The sequence below is a fragment of the Gossypium raimondii genome, chromosome 6 (assembly GCF_025698545.1).
Source record: "Gossypium raimondii isolate GPD5lz chromosome 6, ASM2569854v1, whole genome shotgun sequence".
Taxonomy (NCBI): domain Eukaryota; kingdom Viridiplantae; phylum Streptophyta; class Magnoliopsida; order Malvales; family Malvaceae; genus Gossypium; species Gossypium raimondii.
Window position 1 is genome coordinate 13064350 of NC_068570.1, and position 10575 is coordinate 13074924.

Genomic DNA, 10575 nt, shown 5'->3' on the forward strand with positions numbered 1-10575 from the left:
CACTTTGATTTTGCTCCCTGGGAATGTAGCGTAGGAGCCAACTGTTTTCTTGGGATAGGATGCGATGTATCCTTTTAATTAGAGCAAAGTGTGAGGTTTTCAAGGCACTTTCGTGAATAGCTTTAACTGCCTCCAAGCTATCAGATTGAATTACCACCTTGGCATTGCCTCTTCACTGGATGAGTTTTAGGCCGTCAAGAATACCCCAAAGTTTCGCATCAAGGATTGAGCAATTACCTAGGTACTTGTTATAACCTAGGATCCATTCTCCATTTTTGTCGTGCAACACTCCCCCTGCAGCTGCAACCCCTGAGTCCACTCGAACGACACCATCTGTGTTGAAGTAAGTCCACTCTCCTGCCAATGGTTCTCCAAGGGTCATTTCAATTTCAACGTCCGTAGCCTGTCTACTTGCTAAGGAGAAATGCTTGGCCCAAGATGCTGAAGTTATGATTATCTCCTCTAGGCTCCACGATTTTCCTTGAAAAATGAAAAGGTTACGATTCTTCAATAGGAGCCAAGCCAATAATCCAAAAAGGCACACCCAGTTAGCTTCGGACTGTGGGAACTTAGGTTAACCTGCAGATTAAAAGACAACCATTCGTGCAGAGTGTTAGAAAAAAAGTTAAAATGCTGGGTTCTCGGGATTACCTGTTTCCAAACTTCTTTAGCCAATGTGCAGTCCCGAATGACGTGTAAGATATCCTCTGATGAATGACCACAAATTGGACAAGAGGGGTCCTCTGCTAAGCCACGCTTAGCTCTTTCTGCATTAGTAAGGAGTCTCTGCTTAAGAACAGTCCAAAAGAAAAAACGAACTCTTTTCGGTCCTAGGAGTTTCTACACTTTCTTCCATAATTCATCTTTGGGGTTCTAAGTCTCCTCCTTCAACATTTTGAAAGCACTTTTAATGGTGAAAGCTCCGGTTGAAGTATGATGCCAAGATAGTCTGCCGGGTCCTTCAAGTGGATGTGGGGGTGGGATGCCCTTGTATGGCCAATGATCTCATATGGTAACCAAGTCTTCAAGAGGTCAAAGTTCCAATTGCCATCCTCTGTGGTCCATTCTCTAAGCAGACTGTCGGGACTAATATTGACGTGAGCAGGGATATAGTTGATAAGGGGGCCAGCATTAGGGATCCAGGGGTCCTAACAGCATTGGATTTTGTTCCCATTACCTACTGACCATATGATGTTTTCGCACAAGAGGCCCTAGACTTTAGAGAGTGACTTCCAAAGAAATGAGGTTCGACCCCTCTTGATGCTGTCAGGTAAAGAACCATCCAACCCATATTTTTATCTGATGACTCGAACCTATAGACCTTCTTCGTCAGAAACCACATTGTATCCAAGCTTCTGCAGGAAGGATATGTTTTGGTCTCGTAGCTGTCTAGTACCCAACCCACCGTGGTCCTTCGGTTGGCATACAGAGTCCCAACCCATAACCTTTTTTGTTTATTCAAACATTCGATTTAATCTGAAATTTCAAAATTAAAAGCAAATTAATTGTTACATCTGTCTTCTATCTTCCACGTTTTTTATCTTTTAGTCCCAAAATCAAGCTATGTCATTTTGTTTCCATCTTTAATAAATTATTTACACTTATATCTTCCCTTTCATTTGCATTTATGCCCTAAATATTTAATGTCAATTATGCACTTTATTTTAATTTTTATATTTATTCACACTTGTATAATTTTTATATATTTTTATTTTGTCTTTATTTATTTTCATGTCCATTATATTTATATTTTTACACATTCCCTTACATACATTTTAAGATTATTTATTTATGTTACTTTGATTCTTTTATTGTATTATGAATAAGGTGTATTATTGTTATCATCATCATCATCATCATGTCAATGTCTTATTTATTTCATTTATTTAAGTTTTCTTTTTATTATTGTCATTTTTGAAAGAGTTTTAACTTTTCATTAACTTTAGCCAATTTAATTAATTTTCGTATTTTATTACTATTTGTTTTAAAAGAGGGAACTTTAGGTCATTTTTCCATCCTATAATTGTTGACATGAAGTTAGTTAAGTAGGTGTTACATTTTAATGCAACCATAAGGTTTTTACATTTTAATTTAGATTAGTCTTTAAGATCTTATCTACCATTTACCCTAGAAAAATTATAAATAACATCTTAATCCGGTGACAAGTAAAAATCTCTAATTTAAGTTTCAAATTAGATAAGTTTGGTGAACACATCTTAATCAAGTGACAAGTAAACCGAAAAAATTTTCTTTAGAATTTTTATTCAAGGTTTCCATAAGATTTTAGCCTAGATTAAGAAATTAATATGCTTAAATAATAAAAAAACCTAGCTCCTAAGACCCCGTAGGACTATCCCCGGATAGGTGTTGTGGGGGTGCTATAACCTTCCCCACACGTAACCATACTCCTGAACCCAAAATTTGGTGATGAGATCGAGTCTAAAATTTTAGGATTTTTCGTAGTATTAATTTTAAGCTTTTAGACGATAGGTGGCTAACCAACCTAGCCCTAATTGGTTAGTGGCGACTCTACGTTAATTTAGGCCCTCTGTGTCTAGATTTGCTTACTATACCCCTATACTCTTAGGTAGGCAACGTTATGACAATTAATCCAAGAAAATTTCACTTTTTTGATATGATTCTTTTCTCTGTTGAAAAATAAAAAAGCATAGGTTTTCTTCTTCTTCTTCTTTTCTGTTAATTTTTTTTGGCTTAATACACACTTCATTCCTAAAGTTTTTTTTGGCTCATTTTAGCCCCTAATATTTTCAGATGTTCTCAGTTCAGTCCCTAACATTATTAGATGTTCTATTAACTCTGAAATATAGACTTTTTTAACACTTTCTAACTAATAATTCATGCGAATTTCGAGTTTTTTATCAATACTTTGTAATTTATTACAAAACATCTAATTTGAACAAAATTAAAGACAAATCTCCATTTTTAATTATTTATATGCTAAACTTACACAATCTTACCAATTTGAAGTAGTTTGGTGCATTTGAAGAAAGGGCAATCTTAGAGGTCACCTTTTTGGAACTCAAATATTATATCATCCATGTAGCATAAACCATGCAGAGGAGGGTTGATTAATAATCAGCCCTAAATGCCCCAATTAAGGGATTAATGGATCATAGAACACGCTTGACCCAGCTCAGAAATTTGACAAAAAATTAGACAGTCTATTAAGGAGAAAAGAGCTTGGAATTGCCCATTATGGGAGAGAGGTCCAACCATCCATCAAAAAGCCTAAATCATCCATCTAAATCTGATTTAAATTATTTAGAAAGCATTCACAAACTTCCTCATAATGTCGTTCAACCCCCTCCTATTTTCAAGTTTTTCTTTTCTCTTATTCACCTAGCTAAAAAGAGCAAAGCCATCAACACCCTTTTCCTTAAAGCAAAGTCGACCATGGGGGGAGAAATTTTCAAGGATTCAACTTTCTAAAAATAACCACTCCTTTCATGTATAAATAGACCCCTTGCTAGTCACTCAAATCATCATTCATTCACCCATCGATCTCTCTCCATTTCCTCTCCATTTGCCTATCTATTTCTCTTCTCAGTTGAGAGAAAAGCCACCAGAATTTTAGAAAGCATTTCAAGAGTTCTTGGAGTAGCAACATTCAGCATCTTGAAGGTCTTTTGGTCGGCAAAACAAAGCAAGAGGGATGGGATACACGCTAATCAGACTTCGGAGAAACATCAGATTTGTTTTCTAATTTTCTTCTTTTTATTCATTTTGAATTTATGAATATGATTGCTAAATATTTTGATGCTCCAAATTTAATTAAAATGATTTAATTGTGTTTCTATTAGATTAATTGCATTCTGTCCACTTAAATTATTAAAATTATATTTTTGATATTATAGACCTTGGTTAATTATTCATTCAGATAAAAGCACACTTATGTTATTCTTGCATTAGAATTGTGATGCAATTGAATTAATTATTTAATCGAATAAAATTAAAATTAATTGACCCAATATCTAAACGATGCATGTTTAAATTTTTTATGGAGAATTAGATTAAATGAGTATAATAGTATTCACCAATATTATTTCCTTGCATAACCTAAAGATTGATATGATTAAAATTGTTTTAGTATAGAATTATATTGTTATTTCACTATATTTGATGCTAGCTTATGAAGATTATTAAATTGATTTGACATAGACATATGTTAGAAAGGTTTAATGAGTTTAATAAGTATGACTGCATCGGTTAATAAATAATCGAGTTTCCATGGAATTATCCATAACATTATTAGCATTTTTTAACAATTTTAAGTTAAAGAATAAGATTAATCTAACACATTTATGCCATATTAATTAAACTCTTTAAACTTTTGCTTTTTCCTTGTGTTTACATCTTTAATTTAATTTGTTACTTAGTTAAATCTAGTTTAGGTAGTAGCGTACTCCTCTTGAAATTAATCTTCTCACAAATTTGCTTAAGTCTTATTTCACAATAATTGCATATACAGTCTTTATGGAGATGATATTCGATACTTATCATTTTATTACTTGTTAATGATTGTGTGCACTTGCACATTTTCACGAATCACATTCTTAATTATCTTTTGGACGTTTAAAATAACATCTAAGAACCAATCATAAATTGTCACTTGTCATATGTTGACGTCATCATTAGTAAAAATATAAAAATATTTTTAAAATATAAAAAATATAAAGAAAGTAATAAAATATATAAGATTTAAAAATATGTTAGAATTTAAAATAATTGTAAAGGAAATTATTAAAAAATTAAAAGTAGCAAAAATTATTGTATCTTGGGAGAAAGTTTGTCTTACTAATCACATTTAAAATAAAAAATTTGATATAAAATTGTATATAGATAAAAGTACAATTATTTTTTATAAAATTGTACCAAAGTTGTTAAAATGGTCAAATACTCAACAATAGAGGTGGACTTTGGGACAACAATGACATATTTGAATATTTGCGAGCATTTGATTTGTAATTGAGATAAAAAATATTAATGATTCAATAAATATATTGAATTCAAGCTTTTTAAGACTACGGATGAACTTGTTAGTATTTAAATATCCACTTCACTTCTAAAAAAATTATTTGCAAATTAAGATATTGGCTTAGAGACAAATAATCTATCTTGATATAGTAAAAATATTTGCAATAATTAAAATATTATTTAAATTAATTTTAGTTGAATTAATATTAATTTTCATTATTTAAATAATTTGAAAAACTTATCCAAACTTATCTTCAAGCTCTAGTAAATGTGATTTATAAAATTTCAAAAATATTAAAACTTTTAATTTTTTAATTTATTTTAGTAAAATTTTGTAATTTTATAATTTTCTATACTTTTTGTAATTTTTTCATCTTAAAATATTTTTAGGTTTTTTTTGAAAGTTGATGTCATCGTATGACATGTGGCAACATATGATTGACTGAATATCTCAGTTGTTAGTTTTAACGTCCAATGTACTAAATTGAGAACATCTAATAATGTTAGGAACTAAGGTGGGCCGAAAAAAACTTTTAAGGATTAAAGTGGGAAAAAGGGTATACTTTAGGGACTAAAGTGTGCATTAGCCTTTTTTTAGTTGATTTCAGGTTGACATTTTTTTTTGATAATTGGGGGTAGAGAATGGAGTAAATTAAGATTAAACCCAAGCTCTCGTGCCTACAACATAATACTCTTACCATTAAGTGAAGAGGTTGTTGGCAAGTTGACAAATTTTGGTTTGTGTTATTCTAGTCAATTCTTCGAACTATTGTTTTAGGTTTTTATTTCATTTTCATCTTTTAATTTTGATGTTATAACACCCCGATACCGGACCCAATCATTGGGTCCGAGTTATAAGGTGCCACATTTGTTGTTAGAGCAACTACGGTCAATTTACATTCATTTTCGAAACATTAAACATTCAAATTAAGTAAAACAGGTGTAAAAAATTATACATAATCATTTTTGGGTCTTATACGAGCTTAAGAAAGCTCTTTTGCTAACCTGAAGTCAAAATAGGACTAAATTGTAAACATTTCAAAATCTTGAGTTGACGTTGCAATGTCGAAGGTTCCTTGTCACGACGCTATATACTGCCTTAACTTGTCTCGACATTTAGAGTTAGACATCACAATGTGACTCTCTATCCGCCCTCATCACGATGTTGAATAGCCTATGTCGTGATGTGATCCCTTGTTTAATTCAAAATCTAATTGCACACATTGCTCCACAAGCATATTTCACATACATGGATGCCTTTAAGGCTACAATTGATCATTTAGGAAAATAAAACCTGATAACAACCATATACCAAAACATCAACACCCTTTTTATGTGTATTTTCCAATTATTTCAACCATTTACGATACTAACTTTCAAAATGACAATTGGAACATTTGAACTAATAAAACTTAGGCACATGCTATTTGACCAAAGTGATATAAGTTATACAAACTTAGTTGAGTCGAAAATGGAGGTCTGGATGTTGACTTCAAGTCCTGAGGCTTCAAGAAATACCTAAATCTCCAAACAGAGAAAACAACACCATACGCTAAGCGATAAAGCTCTGTGGTACTTTCATGATTCAAGATAACACAAACATTTACAATGATAATGCACAACACTATTAGACAACCTAGTTGAGTCATAATCTACCAATCTAACCATATCATATTTTAGCTACGAGGGAGTATATGAATATGAAAAATAACTACTGCATTTGTCAATATTTGCAAGGCAAATAATCTATACATATCATTTGATAATTACCATTTTTCATACCTTATTAGTAATCACTATCAAACATAAATCACACACATCTTTATATGCTATTTACATTTCATGTTCTATAGCATTCGTTAAACTTATTGGATAATATGTTTTGATATAACCAATTAAAGTGTTTTTAATAAAAGTAAAGTTGAGCAATTTCATAAAATCAAGTTGAAATGGTTTCAATTGAGTCAAACATTTTTAAATATGTTTTAACTATTTTCAAACTAGTTAGAATTGCTCCAGGACAAAAAGCATTGATACTTTTTGTCTAAGTATCGATATTTTACAAGATATCGATACCCCTTTGATAATCGATACCAAATTGACATTCTGCCATTTTCAAACCCTAGTAGGTATCGATCCTATATAAATCCTTGTGTTCTTTGTGTTCATTGTTGCACATTTTTCATTGCTTCTACCGTAATTTCTCAAAGGCCAATTCAACCTCCCTATCAACGATCTCAAGTTGATCCTTCTAATCTAACAGTTGGTATCAGAGCTAGAACTCTAAATACGATTTTACCACAAAGAAAGAAGATCCTTAAGATATCCAAGATAGAAGCCACAAGTCAAGAAATTTACTTCATGGCATTGGAGTAAATTTCAACCATATTGGGCGAAGGGCATTCCACCATGAGGCCTCATTTATTCAATGACACCAACTACTCATATTGGATAATAAGAATGAAGTTATTCATCCAAGTTAACGACTATGAAGTTTGGAGGATAATTACTAATGGGTCACCCATTCCAACAAAGAGGGTCGAATGTGTTTTTGTCCCAAAGGAAGAGAGTGAATGGAATGGTAATGATATCAAGAAGGTGCAATTAAATGCAAAAGCTATGCATACTTTATTTTGTACTTTTGGTCCAAATGAGTACAATAGAGTCTCCTTGTGTTGCAATGCAAAAGAAATATGAGACAAGCTTGAAGTCACCCATGAAGGGACAAGTAGAGTTAAGGAGTCCTAGATAAGCCTTGTCACCATTGATTAAAAATCAGAAGAAAGAATTAAGGGGATGTCTGATTGCTTTACCCACATCATTAATGGTATCAAAGCCCTTAGGAAGACCTATCCCAACAAGGATATGGTTAAGAAGGTGTTGAATAATCTCCCAATGTCTTGGGAAGCTAAAGTGACAGTAATAGAAGAATCAAAGCATCTCAACTCACTCTCCCTTGATGAGCTCATCGGTTCTTTGCTTACATATGAGATGAGGCTTAACAAAGAGAGTGAAAAAGAAAGAGTTATGAAGAAGAATGTTGGTAAAGCTCTAAAATCCACCACTAATAATGATAGTGAATCAAGTGAAGGGGTGGATGAAGACAAAGAGATGAAGATGTTTGCCAGAAGATTCAAGAGATTCATGAAGCCCAACAAAGGAAGAGAATTTCAAAAGAAGGAAGGACTCAAGCTTGAATATACTAAGGAGAAAGACTTAGTATATGGATCCCTAAAAGACTTAGTGCTACTCAAGACAAGGAAGCTCTTTCAAAGTTGATACCAAAAGAGACTAGAATTTTGGAAATTAATGCTTATGGACCCAAAAGATATTGGTTACCAAAAACTTAATTCTATGTTTGTAGGTAAGGTGCATTGCTTCAAGGTGAACAAATGCAAATTCTATGTTATTGCACCTTAATATTTTTTGGTATGGTAGTTCATTTGTTATTTATATTTAATATCTATCTTTGCACTAACCATACACTTTTCCTCTTAAGTTTTACTTGATATTTTTGATATAACAAAAAGGGAGAAGAGAAAGGTAAATTTTATGGTTGATTGATTACTTATCTGCAATATTAGTGACCAAATTTTCAAAGTAAAATTAATGTCAAATTTGAGCTTATTCCAAATTTTTATGCTCTAAATATTTATGCCTTAAATTGAAAATGACTTTTATTAAGGGGAGCAATCTACTTAAAACAAATTTACAAAATGTTTTGTTATATCAAAAGGGGAGATTGTTAAACTAAGCCTTATTGGATAATATGTTTCGATATAACAAATTGAAGTATTTTTGAATAAAAGTAAAGTTGAGAAATTTCATAAAATCAAGTTGAAATTGTTTCAATTTAGTCAAACATTTTCAAATATATTTTAACTATTTTCAAACTGGTTAGAATTGCTCTAGGACAAAAAGTATCGATACTTTTTGTCTAAGTATCAATATTTTACAAGATATCGATACCCCTTTGATAATCAATACCAGATTGAAATTCTGCCATTTTCAAACCCTAGTAGGTATTGATCCAGTATCGATACTTTTCTTAAGGTATTGATATATTTCCTAAGGTATCGATATTCCTTTTTTAATGGTTACTAAAATCAGTATAAATTACAAAAAATATCAATACCCTTTTAGTAGGTATCGATACTTGTTGCTGCAGGTGAAGTTAATGACCTAGTATTTCACCCTCAACAACTACATTCACTTCTTCAACAACCACAACGGTTGGAAATCAATTAGAGGGTATAAGTACCATCTTCCAAAGGTTTAGCAAGTACAAGAGCAATGTGAAAAGCTTAAAGATCAATCAAAACAACCTAGAGCTTCATTATTTCATGCCTTTTCTTGTAAACACTTGTGAGCTTTCATTGTATTCATTTAGCTTAAGTGTTCTTCTTTGTATTTGTGCTTTATTGGAAAACATCTTGTTCTTGTAAGGATTATTTGTTTGCTTGCTTATTTGTTTCTCTTTGAGAGAGGCTTAATCCTTAAGGTTTGGGTAGAAACTTTAAGGGAGTTGTATCTTAAGATTTGGGGGCATAAATCTTAAGAGACATTGTAAGGTTAAACCTTGTCATCAAAGGTTGCCAAATTAATGAATTTTGGGAAATCCTTAGTTGTGGTAAGCTAAGGTAGTGGAGTAGGCAATTTGGGTCGAATCACTATAAATCCTTGTGCTCTTTGTTGCATATTTTTCATTGTTTCCACCACAATTTCTCAAAGGCCAAGTCAACCTCCCTATCGATGATCTCGAGTTGATCCTTCCGATCTAACACATTCATATTAATTATCCTGTTTTCATACCATCCAAACTCGTTTCTAGAGTCATCGACTTATTTATATTTATTTTGGAATCATATTATATTGTTAATATATTTCTTTACATATTCAATTCTTTCCAATTTTAATTAGGATGTTACGCCCAATGGAACCCTAGTAAGATGGACTCGTATACATGGGTAAACTACACCACACCAGATAGCTCGTAGTAGCTTAAATTACAACACACCAAGGCACCGAAGTGCAAAGCCCGAAGGCATAAAATACATATTCATATACTAATACATCCATCCACCATACCATATTATACTCGATGATCTGCAACAAATGCTAGATCCCGAATAACCTATAATGACCTCTGTACAAACACATAACCCGTACAAGCTCACATACAACCCTATTGGCATTCCAATCATATCCTAACATTTTACTAAGTTCACATGGGCATCAGTTATATATTTAACATTTCCATACATGTAATCATCTCACTTGTATATTCATACCCCATATTCAGTCACATGTGCATTTCATACCCTATATATTGCTCTATTGCATAACAATTATTTTGCAATTTAGTACATATATTGTTTCTTGATCAAATTCACAATCACAACTCCATTTGATCATCAAACACACATTTGCATATTATAAGATATATTTCAATATAATTTTCATATCACATATCATAATTAAGTATTTCATATCATTTCCCATTTTATTTAATTTAGTCCTCTACTTCGATGTTCCATATCAAATTCAATCAAAACATTTCATATTATCATAATGGACTCT